General features: G+C 50.3%; 1 long non-coding RNA gene across 1 annotated transcript in view; it reads left to right on the top strand.

Moving 5' to 3' along the window:
* LOC109284525 (uncharacterized) overlaps positions 1–18,911 on the top strand; it is a 36,411-nt gene extending 17,500 nt beyond the window's left edge. The window contains exon 3 of the long non-coding RNA XR_002092011.2: positions 18,683–18,911. This is a non-coding gene — a long non-coding RNA (uncharacterized LOC109284525). The remainder of the gene's footprint in view (positions 1–18,682) is intronic.
* Positions 18,912–20,240: the final 1,329 nt, after the last annotated feature.

Below are 20,240 nucleotides of genomic sequence, written 5' to 3'. Positions count from 1 at the left end.
CCAGCCCCATTATACCTTTTCCCCTTTATGTTCCCTTTTAATTTACTTCAGAGAGAGAAACGGCGATTCCTTTGGAGGGGAGGATTGATTTAGACATGCAGTTTTCTCCACAGACTTCACAAATGGCTGTAACAAGGTCACAGAGAAAAACAATTTTGCCCTCAGATTACAGTAACGTGATATGAGCTTAGAATTGCATCCGCTTTATCTAGCGGCTTGGGCCCGTAGGAAAATGCAGAGCCGGGACCTGGCCGGGCCGCTGGATGTGCCACGGCCACGGGTCGTTGCAGAACTGGAGTCGATGGAGGTCTGGAGCACGGCAAGTCAGGCCCCGAAAGCAAGCCCGTATCACCAACCATGGACCGCGAGGCACCTTGCAACGGGACTTCTCTGGCCACAGCCCTTCCTCACTGGGCTCACAAAGAAAAAGCATGCTTTTCACTTGATAAAACAGAGCAGTGGGGTAAGGAGGTTAAGTACCAACTGTTCCTGCTCCAATTAAATTGGTCGAGAAGAATGAATACAGCAGCTTCACACCAGCCACTTTGAGAAAAAGAGGGGTTTTTTCCCTCCAGAGTGAAATAGTAGAAATATACAGTAAATTGTCAAAAAAAAAAAAAAAAAAAGGATAACCAGGTCAAAATGCGAGGCCGTGTGATTGCGATCAACTTTAATCCCAGCAAAGCCACCCTGAAAGGAGATTGTTTTGTCAAAGGTTTTTCATGGCCCGATGGCTTTGTATGGCAAGGTTGTTTGGATCGAGTCATTGCTGATGAACATTTATTATACCCAGGGAATGTCACATTCGTTTTATGCTGTGAAAGTTCATAAACTTTCTCAGATAATTTAAAGACTTTTCAGGCTATAACTTGCTGTCTCAGGAATGATTTACATGGAAAGAGCAGGCCGAGCACGAGCACCGTGGCACCGGTCCCACGGCCATCGCTGGGTGGCATTTGTGGGTGCAAGCTGTAACGAGGCGCATCGGCACCGAGGCAGGGGCACATCCGAGACGAAGGACCTTGGTTAAATGGTGGCTGCTCTGGCCCGGCCGGGGCCCCGGCGCTAGCACACCCTTGTTGCACGTCGGGAAGAGCAAGCTCTGTGCAGTCGCCTTTGCTTTACGATTGCACACAGCATCTCCCACTCGTGCGTGGTGTCCGGGGCTTTTGTTCCAGCTGCAAAGGCAAATTCTGAGCTGCCCAGGACACGAGTACTACCTCCGTGCTTTTATCTACCTCGCTCTCAGCCGAAAAGCTTCAGCTAAGGAAAAAACCAAGAAAAAGCAAAGTTCTTCCTAAGGATTGGTTCCTCACAACTCTCCTGCCCGCCGGGACCATCACCCGGAGAGTCGTGCTTCATGCTATGGCTGATGCCGCAAGGCACCTTCTCCTCTCGCCAGCACGGACAGTACGTGCCTGGAAGATGCACGTGGAGGGAAGACGCCGGCACGCGTGCTCAGCGACACGGAGCAAAGGCTGACGTGAGCCAAACAGCAGTGGAAAAGGCCATGGGACCCTCGATGCTTCTGGCTCGGGTTTGGGTCGGCGTTCGTGGTGTGCAATCTTGTGCATTTGTACAGCCCCTAGCACGGCTGGCCCAAGGCTGCAAGGAGCAGATGGAGCTCCTCCAACCTCAGTAGCAATGAGGTGAGCCAGAAGCAGGCAGCCAGGAGGTGTGTTGCAGGGTCTGGACTTGGCAATAGGGTTTGCACTTCGACCTTTTCCAGCCAAACCCCGCGTGTCCGTGCGTCTGTGCTCCCTGGCGCCGACTGGCTCACAAGGCTGCACGCCCAGCGTCCAGGATCGTTTGCAGCTCCGTGCGATGTCGGGCACCCTCCTCTACCTGCCCGCCAGCCGCGAGGAAGGTGTAATCGCTTGCTTACCTTCCCGGGAGGATTAGTTAATGTGTGCACAATGCTTTGAAATCCGCAGATGAAAGGTGCTTTGGAAATGAAGAGGTGTTAAGGTATTATTGTTATTTTTATTGCGGCTTTAGCACAATAGCTGCAAATCAGATTTTGTGGTGCTCCGTCATGCTTGTTAGCAGCTGAAATAGGAGCCAGGGCAGGTCTGCTCCATCCGACCTGCTCAGGGATACCAGACTGGGGGAGGCCGCTTGGTCTTTCCAGCTCGGAGGCCTCGGTATCCCCCCAGGAGTTTCCTCCACGAGCACACAAAACTTATCTGGGACAGGCTCGACCGCAGGCCGAAGCAACCAGAATATAGAAATATTTTGGAGGCAGGAGCCGCAGCGAGGCGTGCAGCCCATGCTCGGGAAGACACGTGCGCTGCACGGGGTGCAGCAATGGCTTGCAGGGCTGCACCGGGGAAAAAAGTACCTCTCGCCGCGAAGCATCTCTCTCACACGGAGGCAGGTCAGGCTGGGAAGCCACAGAACATCCCCCTTTTTCAGACATTTATTAAAAAAAAAAAAAAAAAAGATAAAAAACCCCAAAAGCTGTGCTTGAAAATGTGCACGCCAGCACAGTCCTGCGCCGGACAGGAAGGTGCAGGAAGCTGGCAGATCTTCCCCATCTCCAACGTCTCAGGTTCTGAGACACCGGTTGTGAGCTTACGTATTTATTAAGCAAAAGCAAGTTAATTAGGATATGGGAAAATCATCAGCAGCAATTTCCTCTCCACACTTCTTTGCAATAAAAATAGTCCACAGCAAAATAAAACAGAAAAACACATGGGACCGGTATCCAGTTACCCCGATTCCCCCATATCTGAACGGGAAATGGGTGGAACGAAATCTGGGCAAATCATTAACGCTAACAAGTTTGGCGTTGTCACTGGGGGACGTTTTACTCCTTCCAGCATGATAATAGGAGTGAACTGCGCTGGGCCACATTTTTCCCATTTAAGCACACAGAGTATATTTCCTACATGAGTTTAAGTCTTGGAGAGAGGCTCTTTCCATGCTCTGGGGAAGGAAACGTTGAATTCCATCCCGAGCTTCGAGAATACCACATAGAAAGGAGAAGGAAGAACATGAAGTCCAGCTGGGAACAAGCCCAAAACCTTTCCTTCTCCCTAGGAAACAAGCTCCTTCCCCTAAGGCGTCCAGCAGGATCACAGTCCAGGTGCCTCGAAAATCAGGGGATCAAAAGAGCGCCAGCGGGACGGGGCAAGAGGATACCTGTGCACGGAGCAGCCCCGATGCCGGGGCACCGCGGGAACTGAGCGGGGCCCGTGTCTTGTGCCAGCTGCCTGCAAAGGGGCTTGCTGAGACCACGAGCCTCTTTCCGTCCACGTCGAGGAGAGAAATGCGATGCAAAGCGTGGTGAGGAAGGCTTTGCTGATGGCAACCCCGGGCTGGAGCTGCAGCAGGTTCGAACGAGCCCTTGCGATTTGCTAACTCCTGCTGCTCTTGGCAGTGCACCTCAGCTGCTCCTTTCCTCCCTCCCGACACACCCCTTGGAGTTGCCACGATGCTTCTCAAAGCAACCCATTTTACCAGGTGAAATCATCCAGGATGCGTGCGCTGGTGGGGGAGTTCAGCCAAAAGTCAAACTTTTCCAGGCACCAAAGACAAAAGAGGAAGAAAAGTTTAGTGGAAACTCAGTTTTCCCGTTTGCTCGCCCTGCCCCCCAGCAGAGGAAACCAACCCACCTGCCTCCTAACCCAGCTCAGTGCCGGCTCGCCCACGGGTGGGCGATTTCCAGACATGGCCATTTCACTGCGGTCTGGAGTGACACGTCCCCGCCGGACGAGGCAGGGCCCGCTCTTCCTTGCATTCGTGCCCTGCCACCCCAGCACCACGCTGGCCCGGTCACGGTGAGCAGACGACACAGATGACCCCTAGATTGGGTCCGTGCCGAATTCTCCGGTCCCGACTCTGCCATGCGCAGCATCCCTTTGATGGACCAATGTGGACGCGACCCAAGGCAAATCAAGTGAGGCTCTGCCTAGACGTTGGCTTTCTGGCCTGGCACCAGAGCTCACCGGCCACCCCTTTTCAAGGCTTCTCAGCCAAATAGGCAAGAGGAGTATCTCACGGTGTAGGGACCTGGGTGTTTGCTTCTTTACCAGCCTTCCTTGTCCAAGACATCGGATGTGGCCAAGGGGAGAGGCCGCAGCTGCAGCTGCTTCTTGTGGAAAACAGGGAAGGCTGCTAGAAAGAAGGAGAACAACTTCTTTCCCTTGCTGCAAGGACAGGACACGAACCAACGGCTTTAAACAGCAGCAAAGTGGATTCAGATTAGACGCCAGGAAAAACTTCCTTGCTGTTAAAGCCGTGCAGCAGAGAAACAGCTGCCCCGGGAGGTTTTCAAGAGGAATCGGGGGTGATTTCGGAGCAGCATTGTTGCATTGGCGCAAGGGACCCTGGAGGTGCCCTGCCCGCCCCGTGAATGTAGGATTGTGAAAGCCGTGGCAGTGGAACCATTTTGGGAGGGGGAAATGCCCAAGTCTTACACCAGCTGCAAGGTGCAATTCAGTCTGTGCCATCCAAACGTATCCCTGAGGCCCCAGACCCACGGATGGCCCGTGGCGGGGTGTGGGAGGTGGGAGCCAGCGGGTAGCCCCGTCTGTCGGTCTCAGGAGGAAGACTTGTCATCGGCACAGCCTATAGCTGGATGCTCTCATGTGGGAGGTTAGGCTGGAGAACATCATCAGGCTGCAGAAAAATGCAAAGGAAACATTTAATGAGTCTGTCATAAGCTTTAAATAGAGTGCTGAAGTGTAGGGGGAGGCATGTCCAAGCTCACTGCTTTATACTCCTGTATCTAATAAAACAAATCTATGCAGCACTAGCAAACAGGAACATAATTAAAGCAAACAGCAGCTCATAGCGGCTGACACCGAGAACGGACTTGGGGCGAGCCGAGCGGCTGCCAGCAGCGTGCCACCGGGGTCCCGCGCGCATGGGCAGCGCCGCAGGATGGCACCGCCAGACAAGTGCGCTGCGGGCCCAGCGCCGGGTCCCCGAAGGATGCATTGTTCACCATTGCACAGAGCTGATGTGGTATTGCCTCCTCATTTAAGCAGAACTATCTAAATACAATCTGCAGCCTGGGCGGACTCGATATTACATCTGGAACATAAATAAAAGATGGTCATGGCGCAACCGAGCACGGGGCTCGTTCGGAGAGCGGGAAACAAAGTGCCTGGCCTTGAAACTTATTTTAGCAGCTCCCCATAATATAATTTCCAGTTCCTTTGGTTATCAGAAAACACGGCTTATTTTTCACGCCAAAGAGGCGATTGCAATGCCCAGCGCAGCGCGCGCTGTGCTTGGGATTCTGTGTTAGTTTTTTGATATCCACTAATTTCTCCATGCTGAGGCGAATTTGTCACACGCACGGGTCTGTTTGATTTCATTAAACAGAATATTTAAGCATAAAAATTGTTTAATCGCCTTGTGTCATTATGAGATGAATTTCATTTTGCATACATTTGCATATCTCATCAAAATTAAGGCTGCTCATATGCAAATGAGAGACAGGTTGCGGCTGAGGTGTTTATTGTAATAGCTGCAGGCTGTTCCACTTGAAAGGCTTTCTAGGTGGTGGGGTGGAAGGGGCTGGAGGAGATTGGGTTTCGCAGGAACAGTCAAGAAATGAAAAGGCATTTGCTGCTGTTTTCCTACCAGGTGCCTCTGTAAAAAGAGCCCATCTCCCTAGGAAGTCACCACGTCCCTTGTCGCCCCACTTTTAGCACTGCACGTTAAAACCGTGGCCATGACACCCGCGTCCTACAACGCCAAGGAAGAAGAAAGCAACCTTTTCCCTACCACAAGCCACGAAACGCTGTGAACGGACTTCCCGCACGGGCACAGGGATGGAGCAAGCGCGTCAAATCTAGGTCTACCAAAACAGGGATCATTTTCAGATCCCTGCCAGCCGCGAGGCCCTGGGATCCCAAACGGCAGCCGTGACGGTTGAGCGCCGAACTCTCAGACCCTTTTAAAAGTCCAGGCCCCAGCCAACCAATAAAACCCGACTCATAAATAGCTAATTAGTGCAGACTATTAAATGCAGCAGTTGAGTTCCCAAGGACTGCATGTTGTGGTAGGCCGAAAAAATGCAGAGGCCCGTATGGCACTGGCATGAATGTGAATATCTTGGTGCACTCAAGCAAAACAGCATGCACTGCTTATCTTTTATTTCCTGATCAATATGAAGGCTCCCACCAGCTTGTCACAGTCAGCACTTTTATAGGTTGGAGTGTGAGGCTCTAGAGATTTTATATGATGTGGCATCACTCACTTGTATTTTACCCTTTTTTAAAATATAGTCTTTTCTTATTATTTATGAAGAAAAGCTAGCCTGCCTCTTTAACCCTTTCAGGAACCCAATTCTTCCAGAAATATTTGAATTCTTTCGGTGCATTGTTTTGGTTTTTTTTTTTATAAAGCTAGTAGAATAGCGCCTAGGATGTTAAATCCATGATGAGCGATCAGCTACTTTGACTCGCGCGTAGCAATTAAAACAAAATTAACTGGTGAATAGTCATAGACATCTATTTGGAGCCGGGAACACTTCTTTCTGCTGACTCTGCACGGCGCGCACAATGCAAACTCTTGCTAGGGGCTACGGACAATGGCTGAACAGCACAAAGAGAAGAGCTTATGGGAATTTTTTTTGGGGGGGTGGGGGGGGAAGCTTTCCGAATTAGCATCTGAAACACAGTGGGCTTTATCAGAGCCCGCTCGTGAAGACAAACATGATATCATCTTGTCTCCAAAGACGACTAACAGCACCTCTATCTATCTCAAGAATCAATGCTACCCATAAATTTCACGGGGCTGGAGGGGGGCAGTAAATATTTGCTCCGAATGACCATTGCAAGAGACTTAGACAGAAGTTAATACCCCGTACAGCTCAATTATAAAAGAATGCAAATCCTAGCACTATTCTAAGTATTTTTCTCGGTGCAAAAAAGAGGGAGAATGAGACCACCTTAAGTCCTTTTGAAAGGCTACGGTCTTGAAGGTATGTATTTGTTAGGAAAAAAAAAAGAGAGCGAGAGAAAGAAGTGTGGTGATTGCAAGAGAAAAGAGAAACCTGAGAGCTTATTCGTGAACAGTCAGACAGGGTCACCAAAACCAGACTAAATAGTCTGACTGCAGGGCAAAGCACTGGGGCTGTCTGAAAAATGATCCTCTAGATGGAGAGAATAACAAGGAAAACAGGGGAGGGAGGGATGTGTGGGAATGCAAAGCTACTAGCGACATAGTCAAAATACATGGAGCGGAGGTTATCATGTGCTGGGCTCGGTCTCCAGCTCCTCCGTGTCTCCTGGACAAGGTGGAAGGGAGCATTGAGCAGAGGTGGTTTTTCATTTCAAGGGCTTTGCTTACGAGTGGATTAAAGTTTTCTGTGAGGTGGCAGGCAAAAGTTGTGGCCTGGTATCACCTGTGCAGGCTTATGGGCAGAGCAGCTTTAGTCCTCTCCCAGGCTCCCTAGCTGTGCTGAAGAGAGACTTTGCTTTATCTACCATGTTTTGGGGGTGCTGGTTGTACCCATGTTGGTCTAAGGACATAGGGTCTTTGGGTAGATGGGATATCTTTTATTAGACTAACTAAGTAGTTGGAAAAAAGTGTTCTTTGCAAGCTTTCGGGCACAAACGCTCTTCTTCGGGCAGAGGGAGAGTCTGCCTGAAGAAGGGTGTTTGTGCCCAAAAGCTTGCAAAGAACAATTTTTCCAACTATGTAGTCAGTCTAATTTAAGTAAATGTGATCTGTTTTATTAGACTGACTACATAGCCGGAAGTATCGTTCTTTGCAAGCTTTTGGGCACAAATACCCTTCTTCAGGCAGACTCTCCCTCTGCCCAAAGAAGGGCGTTTGTGCCCAAAAGCTTGCAGAGAACAATTTTTCCAGCTATTTAATTGATCTAATAAAAGATACCACATCTATCCAAATAACCTTGTTTGCTTTATCTAGGAACACAAAGGGGTGTACAGGACCCTGGGCTCTCTAGGTCAGGAGCAAGGACCAGCAGAAGTCCCTACCCCCACAGCTGTGGGAAACGTTGCAGGACAGACCCATATCCATAGCTCCAGTGACCTGAGTATTACCACTAGATAAAGTGCCTGTGCTTGTGCAACACTGCTTCTATTCCCCTATTTAGGGCCCAAAGCAAGTAAGGAGTCTCCTGCCTTCCCCAGGATACCCTCTATGCTGCATCAGCCCTGTGATCAGCCAGCCTTGGGCTGCAGAAAGCAATTGCCAGAGGCTCTAGAAGCAGCAACAGAGCTCCAGCCTGCACACAGCCCTACCCAGGGCAGCCTCTCAAAGAAACAGGCTACAAGTAAAAACAATAAAATAAAAATCCCTCCCCAGCTCCAGAGCCACCTTCAGCAACCTCCTTTTCCAAAAGAAAAAGCTGATCTGAGGGCACTCGAAACCCTTTTATCCTGAAATCTGGGTCACCTGGTCTGGTGTGCAACAGCCTATCAGGAACCAGAAAGCAGGGGTAAGCCCCACCTCCCACCCCAGCAGGTATAAAGCAGTAGTGCCTACACAATTCAGTTGATGCCAAAATGTGGTGGTGATAGGTGATGTTCAGCTCAGCAGGGCACAATTGCTAGAAAATAAAGGATAGCTTTTCTTATAGAAAACTACTTGGAGCTCAAGGGGGGCTTGCAGCGCTTGGGGAAGCAGAGATGAGCTGAGCTGAGCCGCTGATCTTGGAGCCTTGCTCTGTAGATGCTCTGAACAGACACTTTTCTGTGCCTATGTGAAGCGTTGAGGGGCCTGTCTCTAGAGGAGCTTGTGGGGCTGGGGATATGAAGTATTATTCCCTGCACAGAGGTGAAGAGGGACAAGAAGTGAAGCACTCTCAAGGGCTCAACCCTGCTGCAGGAATAATTATCCTGTAACACTATACAGGGAAAGGCAAATAAGAGGCATAGCTGAAGCCCGGGGTCCTTTATCCCTTAAAAAAGGAGCAGCTTGACCTTTCTCTCCCGGAGTCTGGAAAGGGTTTCTGCTCCTGCTGCTGCCTGCAGATAATTACCAGCAGCACCTCCACAGCGTGCCTGAGAAAGCATTAAAGGAGCAGCTCCCTTCTGGGCTAGGATGCTGGGCTGTGGGAAAGCAGAAATAACGTGCTAGCAAGAAAGCAGGGGGGCTGCACAGCCTGGGAAGCAGTGCTAATGTTCAGCAAGTTGCATGCATGAGGCACTAATTGAGCATGCAGAGCCCTAATCCAGCTGCAAAGGTGCTGTGCACAGGGAGGCATCTGCTTTTGAGACGGCTCCAAATTCACCGGGTTGTGAAATGCTGTAGGCCGGGGCAACGTGGGGTGTGGAAAAGCAAAGGGAAGCTGTGCGTGCCGTGACTTAATGCTGCCCAGCCTAGAGCTCGAGCGCAGGCTCCCCCGCTTGCACTATCAAATCTTTCCTGTGCTTTTAGGCAAGAAGAGCATCCCCACTTAGCTGCCTTTCTCCAGCCATCACATACCCAGTTGTTGGTCTTGTCTTTAAGCCTAGGTTTAGAGTTGTTGGGGGTTTTGTTGTTGTTTTTTAACTTCCACAAATCTATTGTGGTTCACGCCTGGGAAAGCCGCAGCTGCGTGTGTGGGCTCTGGCAGGTACTTCGTGGTACAGAAGCCTTTGCAAGACAAAAGGCATCCTACAAAATCTGATTGTGGCAGTCCCCAGGGTGCAGCCCCGGACCGGGAGCTGCTGCCCACTCCTGGGGGGACAGAGAGCCGGTACATATTCATTTTTATTTGTTTAGAGAAACTTCCTATTCAGCTGAATTGGAGAGGCAGACGACTGTCGGTACACAAGGCACTTGCCAGATATTAGGCAAGAGAGAGAGAAACATATGCCCTCGGTTCTTTTAAGTCACAACTGCACTTAATTACTGCTTTTTCCTCCGTCCATAAACCACATATGGGATTCATAACAACACTGAATTAGATATGCCCAGTCTTTTTCACCAGAAAGAATGAACCAGTAAAAGCAAGGAAAGGGACTTGTTAGGTCTCCCTAGGCAAGGTATTCACTTTATCTCGAGACCCCGTCCTCCTCCTGATTTGGTCGCACTGATTTCAAAGCTTTATAGAGAATGAATAAACCGACCCGGAATAAATCAAAGCAAACAGTGGGCTTGGTGTAAAGAGCCCATTCCTGTGAGACCTTGCTCCTCCTGATGCTCACGTGTGCTCTGCGCGTCGGGGCCCTACAACGCCGCGTGCGTCCCGAGGCGAGCGCGCGCAGCGATATAACGGGAGGCTAATGCTCATGCCTGCTAAGAGGACAGCTCTGAGTAGCTCCAGATCAAAAATACATAAATCCAGATTACACGTCTGAATTTTTCTCCCTGACCCAAAGGTAACACGCTCTGCAAAGCGGTAACAAACTGCGCTGCTGCTTTTACTGCCTCTTGATGTGCTTGTTAGTCGAGCTCACGCCTGGAATCGCAAGTCGACCTGGGGCGTAGGAATGGCGTTGCTCGTGTGCAGCTGCATGAGGTTAATTTTTGCCTTTGGCAAAGTGAAAGAGGCTAAGGTACCTTTCCGTGCGTGCCGGGGAAAAGAGAGGAACCTGGTCTTGTTTGTTCTCCCCTCTAACTCTTTTCCCTGAAATGCCTCCCTCGTTCACTACGAGCTACGCCAATAACTTTTGCAGATGAAATGGGCCAGATTTCCAAGATGCCCCTTTCCCCCCCAATATCTAGGTTTTTCACCTTTTGCTTTGGAGAGAGCTTCCTGTTTTGTGGGATGCCTTGTGAATGCAGGACATGATGAGCACGGGGGCTGAGCTCTGAAGGGGGCATCCCGCAGACCTGCGGGGGCTGTGTCTGTAGGGTGAGAGCTGGGCTTTCTTGTGATGCAACCCTCGCTAACATATGCCAAGCACGTCTGGCTTTTGGGCTGTGTGCAATGACTGTCCTCACACGACTGACGTGGGAAGAAGGAGCTTTTGAACATACTTTGCTGTAGAAGCAATAAGGCCTTTAGCCATACCACGGTGTCCAGCGATCCTCTTCTATCTTGCAAACCGAGCAGGGGCAGCCCAGGTCAGTGCTGGGATGAGATGGATGAGGAGCACCTCTGCGTTGGGGTAGCAGACTGCTTCTTCCATTAGTTATTGCTCCATTGAAAGGAGGGTCCTGAAGCTTGCAGGATGGTGGGATAGACCGATGTGTTAGACCTGGGTTTGCAATGCTCCCGGGTGTCACTTAATGACCACGGCAGTCCTCCCAAGACTGGGGTCAGGGCGAGACGTGGGTGGGTGGTGCCTTCGTCTAACCCTCCTGAAAGCCATCGGAGCTGCTTTGCCTATGAAATCTTTCATTCGCCCTCGAGACTGGCCAGACTGCAGCGAGGAGCCACCACGTGAGCCAGAGCATCAAATACCTCCTCGCCAAGGAGGGCCTGCAGCAGGTCTCTGCCTTTGCACATGAGGACTTTTTAAACTCGGTGGTGGTGAAGCCGATGCTCTTGGTCCAAGTCTCTGCCTTGTAATAGTCCTCCTCCATCTGGGCTTGGAAGCTGGGTCCCTGAAGTGTCTGCAAGGGCCACTGTTAGGATTTTCATTGGCCTTTTCTCCTCCTCTGTGGACCTCAACGTGTGCACAAGGCCTTTTTCCCAGGCTGTGACTCTACACCGGCCCAAAGCAGTCCTCTCCTCCCTACGCCCTTGAGTTAACCATGACCCCCGGACACGGTCACTCGTGCCCCTTGGGGAACGGGTTCAGGGTGCCAAACTCCTTCCAAGCCCCCGTGTAGAAACCCAGATGATGCTCTGCTCCAGTTTGGGATCTACCCTTACAAGATCCCAAGGTTTTTCTATTCCTCCTGATAGTATTCTAGCCATTAGAGGTAGGACGTGGAGATCCTGGATCCCCATGCATTTTCTGACTTGTTGCCTTACCAGGTTGGCTCTGCATGCGTAACCATCACGAGCCCCGGCTTGAGCAGCAGGCTGTGGTCCCACGCATGGCGAGAGCGGAGCAAGCGTCCGTGGTAGCGTTTCCCATCTCTGGTCCCGCAGGTGCCTTGCTCTCGGCAGCCAGCCCGAGTCCCCACCCGCGCGGCGAACCGGCCTGCCCAGGTCGAAACCATCGGGCGGTTTAACGAAACAAAGTTGAAGCCGGGAAATGAAACCCTGGTTAGAAAGGCTGCAAATAATGAAGACGGAAGCTGAACCAGCCCCGCAGCCGCTGACACGGATGCTCCACCTGGGGACGTTTGCATTCCCCATGGCAACGTATTGACAATATTTTTATTTAGCCGGGAACCAGCGAAGGGGGGAATCCACAATGCATGTCATTCCACTCCATTGACGATTATGGGCTTTTATCTGGGCATGCCAGAGGGGCGGCACTCCGGGGCACTTAAATAGAGAGAGAATTTAATTTAAAAAGCCCCAGACCTATACAGTATGTTATGTTTGACTAGTTACCTGCTAATGTTTGCCAAATAGTCTCTCATTAGGAGTTGTAGAGGAAATATAATTAATATTTTTATAGCTAGGAGGTGACACTCGTAGAGACACCGAGGGCTTTTTTTACAGACGTTTCGCAGCATTGCTGTTCTCCTTTGCTCCCTGAGCAGTATTCATCCTAGAAACAGCCCCAAGAAGCAGAGCCTTGTAGATGAGGCATCTTGAAAGCACAGCAGGCAGCCCTATGCTGGCCCAGGAGTGCTGTGGATCACAAATCTGCAGAAGGAAAAAGCATATTTTGTGCTGTTTCATGAAGAGGGGCAGCTATGGGCAGTAAAAACCCATGCACCGCTCTGCAACGGGAGAGTCAGCCCCCTTTTTAATGGACTGGCTCCCCCCAGACTGGGCAGGTTGCAAAGCCAGGGCCCGGCTTCAACGAGAATGAATCCACAATGGTTTACGAGAGGCAGAAGGCAGGACAGCACTTTAGTTGTGACATTTTTACCAGTATAAGTGATCGGAAATGGGTCTATACCTGTACCAGAGTAGATGTTTGGCACACAAAACCAGTCTATACCTGTACCAGAACAAGTTGGGCACACACAGACTGGTTTAAAAATGGTGGAACCCAGCCTAAGAGTTGCCCCCACAAAACCAAGCGTGTGCTCTGTTTGCTACCAACCTCATCTATGCCCCTTACAGAAAACCACGCAACCGAAACCGATTCCTCCTTGGGCTTTTGGAGCATCTGTCCCTAGCCATAGAGACTAATTGGGTCCAAGAGGCATGGTCTTCCATGGGCTGCAGCCCAGTGCACCAGACTCAAGTGAGCAGACTTGCAAGAAAATGTGGAGACCCATTCGTAGCATCTGATGATGTACACAGTTGCCTACAAAAGCTCGTGCCTCTCTGAACCAGTTAGTCTCTAAGGGCCCCTTGCTCTGCCTACTGAGACTGCACCAAGGGTGTCCCGAGCCTCGCAGAGGTTACCATGTAGTAACAAAATAAAATATGCTTGCATCTCGGTCAGACGTGCCGGAAAGCTGCTCTCCTGCTCTGGGAGGCTCGTCTAGAAGTGGGACGTTGCAGTGAGCCCTGCACAGCTAGATCCCAGCTCCTTGGGGGTCTGCCCACAGGGACCTCGGGGTCCCAACCGCCCAGCTGGCATGTGCTGTCTTGTTGGCAGACAGTCCTGATGCCTGAGAAAGAGTCTATACTTGGGCAAGGTCTTCCCACCATATAGATGAGGTTCATGTTATGCTCCCTCTTCTAGAGGGCATCCCTCCAGAAACAAATCTGAAAGAGTTCAACTGTATTTTAGGGGGCAGAAAATCAAATGTACAAACTCTACCTTAAATGCAGCTTTCTTTCCCACCTCCAGAGGAAGTGCCAGAGACTCCATGAAATCCCGTGGGGACTTTGCCTTTGCTATGGATGGTTTGTATGGAAAGTACTCCAATGCTATGGTGATGGGCAGCAGTATGAGCGGTTATGAACCGGCAGCGGTATAGTCCAGAGCAGGGACCCCAGCCCCCCCAGACAGACCTTCCTGCAATATTCCCACCGAGATATTCCTTGAAGCTAGCTGTTATTGGACTGGAAGGCTGGGACTCCCAGACAATTTTAATTAATGCTGACAGATATAATGATGGTCTTCTAGTTCATTCGGGAAGCCAAATATTGCACAAATGCTGTAGCAGTACATAATCACAGAGGAACTGGGGAAAAACACCATCCTGCTGCCTTAAAATATTGCTTTGGAGCCTGACATGTTGTCAGGAGGGACAGACATCACAGGTATTGATGTTCAGCATTCGCTTTCGATGCTCGGTAGCTGTTCCCAAAGTCAGTCGTCGATCCCTATCGAAAACGGAGGCTACCAGCCTCTGCTCGCCCTCTTTCCGCGTGGCGTCGTACCTGCGCAGCTGCGTTCACTCCCTGCATGCGGCTGTGCCACCTGGCCCGTCAGGGCTCCTTCTCATTTGAGAAAAGATATTGCCTTCCCCCAAGCCTTGCTGCTTCGCACGCTCCCTGGACCACCCCAGCCACCACGAGACCTTTATCCTACAAGAACCAGCAAGACTTTGTGAAACAGAGACATTTTTGTGTCCAGGCCAGTTGAGACTCCAGAGGACAAGAACAGAGGAGCAGAGCAATAATCCCACCGGGATCCACTGAAAGGACAAGAGAAACTTCTTATATGCAGAAGGCGGTTATGCACGGGGGTGGCACACTTGCAGAGGAGCTATTCTCAGCTGTCTTTAAAGCAGAGTTAGGCAAGCATGCTTGCAGATCTGGTTTTTCTTTACAGTGGAAAATCTTCCCGGGGGAAAGGCTGCTAACCTAGAGGAAAGGAGCATGCTAGCCACATGGGCAGCCTCCTCCTGTCTTAGGATTTTCTTCTGAGGAGTTACTGGACTTTTCCAAGTGTAGCACGCCTGCACAGCGTGCATGCAAAGGGCAGCATGGGCAGGCGGAGGGGAATGGCAGCGTTGTGACATGGTCTCCACTTCTATCGATAACACCAGCCCTGATGTTCTTTCTTGTTCGAAAGCCTCCTCATCTCTGCCTCTTGTGAATTTGCATATAGTTTATATATAATAGGACTTTTTCTGGGACAAATTCTCTTGAAATCTGATCCGTGAACACATCTAAACAGTAGCGCTTACAGGAAACTTGGAGATATGGAAATGCAAATGATTCCCCAATCAATAAAGATAATTATAGTGAAAGATAGACTGACATACAGTGTCTCGAGGCTTTTCTTCTTGTCTTCCCAGAGACTCCCTAGAGACACCACAGACGTTGGTGAATGTCTTTCAGAGGCCTAGCATGGCTGGGGAAAATGTTCAGTGATACAGGAACACGAGTGACATTGCCAAGTTAACAATATGTACGTTACAACTGAAGCCAAACTTCTCTAGGAACACTAGGGGCAAAGAATAATAATACAAAATTGGAAATCCCTTGATGGCAAGTGTAGTTCACGTCTCGTAGACATGCTATTTCTTCGGTAATTGCAGGCTCCATGATAAAGAGATCAGCACTGTTCGACTCCCCCCTCCTTCCCGTGGAAGATGTCACCCGTTCTGGCCATGCAGCCCTGTGCTTCAGCAGACGGGCTGAATGCAGATTGCTAGCATCTCCTGTAAATGTGGGCGGTGGGCTAGCAATCCACGTCTGAGGCTGTCGGGCATCGGTGCGTATCTGGTTCAAACCTTTGCAGGGGGCAGTCACCTGGTACTCTTCCCTCCTGGCACTAGCATGCCAAGACCTTTGTGAAAACCTTGCAAGAACATGATGGAAACCCCCATGGCTCATGGTTGGGATGAGAATGAGCCATTGAGGAAATGAGCTGGTTTGCACTTGGGGCGCTTGTACACGTTGCGCGGTCCGAACTTGAGGACCCTCTTCCATTCAACTAGACACTCCCCTCGTCACAGCTGTATCTGAGCACCATCCAGGGACACAGGAAGCATCACAACTTGTCTGTGTTTCCAGGTCACTTGTCGTTCCACCAGATCTAGCTAAACCTGACTCGTGCTGGATTCAAAGGGATGTCATGAGGATTGCCTTCTGCCATAGCACTGCAGTGATCCAGGCCTGTTTCCTTGCAAAGGAGTTGAGTTGCAAGCCTTTCCTTACCCTGTCCTGCATTGCACCTCAGCCACCTTTACCCAGCTGCGAAGTCTTAACTTGTCTTGGCAAAGTTCATTTGGACTGATTTTAATTAAATGTTTCCCAGACTAAGTCATGGAAACTTTGCAGTTTCTCTGTCGGGTCCGAGTTCGTTGGGCGACACGTGTACGAGATCGCTCTAGCCCAACCCCTTTCCACAGCTGGAGTTGCCCCCTCCAGCTTCAGACGAGAGACGGCTTTGACTTTTCACCGCCGTTCCAAATGCATTTGCCCCTGGCATGTGTCAAAGGGAAAAGCACCCAGACGGATGAAACGGTGTCGAATGTTGTGGATTTTACACGTATGCTATTGAGTGTGCTTCAGTCCGGCGTGCCACTGAAATGTCTTGCCCGTTTGGGTAGCATTAGATGAGACCTACAGTGGCAAGTGCTATTTTTTCATCGTTTCTTATTGAGGTGATGGGCACCTAGGGCAGATCAGGACTCAAAGGGTCATTTCTAGTCCTGGCCACCAAACCTGGCTTGGGGAAAGGTGCATTTCAGCCAGTTTCCGGCGTGCCTGTTCGCCATGCACAGATGTGAGGTGGTTGAAGATGACACACTTCCCTGCCTTCCTGCCTTCTCCTGTCTATGTTTAATGGAGATGAGGTTACTTTTGTGTCCTCTGTGTTTGCTTTCAGCTTGCAGTAGGAAGGAAGGAGGTATTCCTAACACTGGCTGTGAAGGAAGAGAGCATTTATAGGCTGAGACACAGGTCCCAGCTCAGGGTGGCGGTTCAGATGTGCTTGTACTGAGATGGCAGCAATGATACCCTGGAGCAGACTCCAGCACGTGCAGCGCGGCACAGCTGCCGTGTGTGCGACTCCAAAAGGCGGCTGGTTGCTACATGGCTTTTCCTCTGCACCTTTCTGCCATCTCCGGAGAGGGAATCTGCTGCAATCGTGTGCTTCCCAACGACGGAGCGAGAGTCTCCTCGCTCCCCTCCCTGGCTGCTCCCACCTGGTTAGACCACTGACCTTGCAGACTGCACTGTGCTGGGTTAAATGTGCTTACTTTAGTTATGTACTTCCAACAGCTTCAGGCAACAAATGTATTTGGTGCGCACTCATCCTGTACCTCTCCTTGATGTTCTGAAGCAATGAGAAAGAAGTGTTAAATTTGTTCTTGGCTACTTTTCCTTGCAACTCCCAAAGGCACCGGTTACAAACTGAATCAGTTATCAGCTAGTTAGGCTGGCAGTTCCCGAAGGTACTGCATGAATACTGATAGGGACCCATGCATTATTCAGTGCGAAGAGCAGAGGAAAATGAGCAACACGTCCAAAACAAGAACAGCAGTGGCAGTAAGGGAATAATTAGCGAGCTGTCACTTGTCCCTGTCAGTATTCCCTCCCTTAGCACATGAGGGAAAATAATAAAAAAGGGTAAGATCATCTTGCTAGCTCTGCTCTTAAATATGCAGCTGGTAGGTTAAAATACAATGATAAAGGGGAGAGGATAGAGAGCTGTGATACAGTTTTCAAAAGGTATGGCCTCTATTTCCATGGAGAGATAGATAGATAGATAGATAGATAGATAGATAGATAGATAGATAGATAGATAGATAGATAGATAGATAGATAGATAGATAGATCTATATGTGCATGGATGTATATGTATATGTATATGTATATGTATATATAATCTCTCAATATACATAAATATATATTATATATATTCATATATTACATATATTCATATATATTATGTATATATGTAAATAAATAATATGCATGTGTATGTGCGCTGAGGCATATATATGGGTGTGTGTGTGTATATGCATGTGTATGTGTGCTGAGGCACATATATACGTGTGTGTGCTGAGGCACATATATACGCGTGTGCGTGTGTGTGTGTGTGTGTTGAGGCACATATATATGCGCGCGTGTGTGTGTGTGTGTGTGTGTTGAGGCACAAATATGCGCGTGTGTGTGTGTGTGTATGCGTGTGTGTGTGTGTGTGTTGAGGCACAAATATGCGTGTGTGTGTGTGTGTATGCGTGTGTGTGTGTGTGTTGAGGCACAAATATGCGTGTGTGTGTGTGTGTGTATGCGTGTGTGTGTGTGTGTGTTGAGGCACAAATATGCGTGTGTGTGTGTGTGTTGAGGCACAAATATGCGTGTGTGTGTATGCGTGTGTGTGTGTGTGTGTGTGTTGAGGCACAAATATGCGTGTGTGTGTGTGTGTGTGTGTGTTGAGGCACAAATATGCGTGTGTGTGTGTGTGTATGCGTGTGTGTGTGTTGAGGCACAAATATGCGTGTGTGTGTGTGTATGCGTGTGTGTGTGTTGAGGCACAAATATGCGTGTGTGTGTGTATGCGTGTGTGTGTGTGTGTGTGTTGAGGCACAAATATGCGTGTGTGTGTGTGTATGCATGTGTGTGTGTGTGTGTGTGTTGAGGCACAAATATGCGTGTGTGTGTGTATAAAATATTGCCCAGGCATTGGCTCGTACCTGAAGCCCCTGCTTTCAGGGGCAAGACGGCAGACGGAGGTGGGCTCTGGAAGCTGGGTATGGTTGAGGTGTCGGTCGGGGAGGGAGCCGTGCTCGACCTGCCGAGTGTAAAGGTTTTAATTGCTCCCCTCTGCAAAACACAACTCAAATGAGTGTGTCTGAATGCGGGCAGGTTCATTGACACCCACCTCCTTTGCTCCAGGACAGCACAGCGAGCCCGCCTGAAACCATGGCAGACGTAACGGCGTGGGGATGGACTGCGGCATCCTGGTGCCCAGACGTGTCTGCACGTGTGTGTGTATCATGCTGGCTCCTGGGTCCTGTTAGTCCTCATCTGGGGTCTTCCAGAGATGTCTGAGGTATGGCGGGGCAGAGGAAATGACAGACCACAGAGCTCAAATGGGGTTTATCTGGAGTAAATCATTAACCAATTAAAGAGCTTGCGGACTGATGAGAATAGAGCTATCTGCCTCTGTCTATTAAATCTCTCCCACGCCTGCCGGTGAAAGCATGCAAGGCTCTGGGCCGCGTGGACACACCGGTGCACGCTCCAGCCTTCATTGGGGGCTTACCAGTCAGGAGCTGCGCGGCGTTACCCCTGATCTGCCACGGAGAACACGATGAAAGGGGAGATTGTGCACCTAGCGCCGCCGAGACACGGGGCTGGCTCCACACCTTCAGCCGCGTGGTACCGCCCAAGCTGTGCTGTCTGGAGGAGGTAGCCGCGGTGCTCGCCCTGGGCCTGAGATGCACCGACCTGTCTACTCCAGAATGGTTATTTTGACAAACTTCTACCTCGATATTGCCTCTCTTCCCGTCCTCCCACAGGTCCTACCCTTCGGGCCTCTTTCCTGCCATCTTGGACCCAGGCAAGGGCTGCCTCGGCGTGTAAAGCTTTGTAAAGCTTTAGTAGCGGTAATGGAGATGCGGCATGAGCTGACTGCTCTGATGGCAGCCAAGGTTGCAGGGATCTTTCTAGTCTGCACCCTCTTTGAACTCTCCTCATCTTTAAGGCCTGAACAGAGAAGTGTTTTGGAAAGACGGAAGGGTCTTGCAAAGCTTTGCCTTGCAGAATCTCTCCCTGTACGAGATTCCCATCCCCTATGTCGGGCCACCTGCACCAAGCCAAGCGGCGCCCACATGCTCCCTGCCCGTAGTCCAGTCCAAGTGGGCTTTGTGCAGTGCTAAAGGTAAAGCCTGCCATTGCAGCATCCTCAGGAGCCATGCACAAATGTGTGTGCACGCTGCTGTAGATCCCCCAAGTAAAGGCAGGCTCTCCCAAGCAGTTGGGGCTGGAGAAGATGAAAGGGGATATGTCTCCAGTGAGCACAGTCCAGAAGGTGCCTGACAGTGGCTGGCAGCACTATAACAAGGGTTTCATATTTAAGAGGCAAGGATTATGGTAAGGGGGTATTTTTATTAGACCAGCTGTATGGTTGGGATAGACTTGGACAAGCTTTTGAATGCAAGGCATTCTTTGGGTTTGAGGAGCTTGCCCCCATTTCCATAGGCAGCTTGATCTATTCTCCTACTGCTCTTACACTTGAGAAGTTTTTTTGTTGCCCTGAGACTCCATCTGCATCTGCTTGGCTGCTCTTTTTACCCCACTACCTCATGTCCTGCCCTCTGCAATGGGGAAGGAGAATGGTTTTGCCTCTTCAGCCTTTTAAAGATTGCAAAATAGCTCTCATACTAGAGCGGGGCAGCCCTGTGAGCACAGGCAAGGTCCAGGAGCAACAGCTTTGAGTGTTAACTGCATT

The sequence above is a fragment of the Alligator mississippiensis genome, chromosome 10 (assembly GCF_030867095.1).
Source record: "Alligator mississippiensis isolate rAllMis1 chromosome 10, rAllMis1, whole genome shotgun sequence".
Taxonomy (NCBI): Eukaryota; Metazoa; Chordata; order Crocodylia; family Alligatoridae; genus Alligator; species Alligator mississippiensis.
This window is presented reverse-complemented; position numbering and strand designations above follow the sequence as displayed.